Source organism: Juglans regia, chromosome 10, assembly GCF_001411555.2.
Source record: "Juglans regia cultivar Chandler chromosome 10, Walnut 2.0, whole genome shotgun sequence".
Taxonomy (NCBI): domain Eukaryota; kingdom Viridiplantae; phylum Streptophyta; class Magnoliopsida; order Fagales; family Juglandaceae; genus Juglans; species Juglans regia.
Genome location: NC_049910.1, coordinates 15,381,902 through 15,382,589, shown reverse-complemented (window position 1 = coordinate 15,382,589; position 688 = coordinate 15,381,902).

The window sequence follows — 688 nt, the reverse complement described above, 5'->3', positions numbered from 1 at the left end:
AATATTTGTTATCTACTTACTGAGTTGTTGATAACTCACTCCTTATCTCCACAATATTTTTCAGATATTTTGATGGTTCAGCTGAGAATCAAGATTATGAGGCATTGTGTGAGATGATTTAAGTATAGTGGATTAAGCATACAAAGTTTTTATGAGTATTGTCGATTTTTATTAAGAAATTTTATTGTGTTATGATGACTTGGTATTTTGAAAAATTAATTATATTGAAGAAATTAGATTGAATCAAATTTTCTATATGATATTGGGAATTTGGAGTTTATTTTTATATTGTTGAAATGTGAGTTTAAGTGTTAGGAAGTAACTCTCCCACCCGTGCGGGACCGGGGCTTTACAGCCTGATTATAAATAAAAAAAAATAGAATATGCATCATATATTTTTTAGAATATGTATCACATATTGTTTTTGCAGATAAAATGAGATAAATTAAGATAAGAGTTAAAAGTTGAATAAAATATTGTTAGAATATATTTTTTTAATATTATTTTTGTTTTGAAATTTGAAAAAGTTTGATTTTTTATTTTATTTTGAGTAAAAGTTTAAAAAAAATTATAGTAATTAAATAAGATAAGATAAGATGAAATGAATTGAAAAGAGATGTAAAACAAACTCAAGCCCCTGTTTTCATCTCAACAATTCGGATTAAAAGACTTTATTCTTCTATGACAC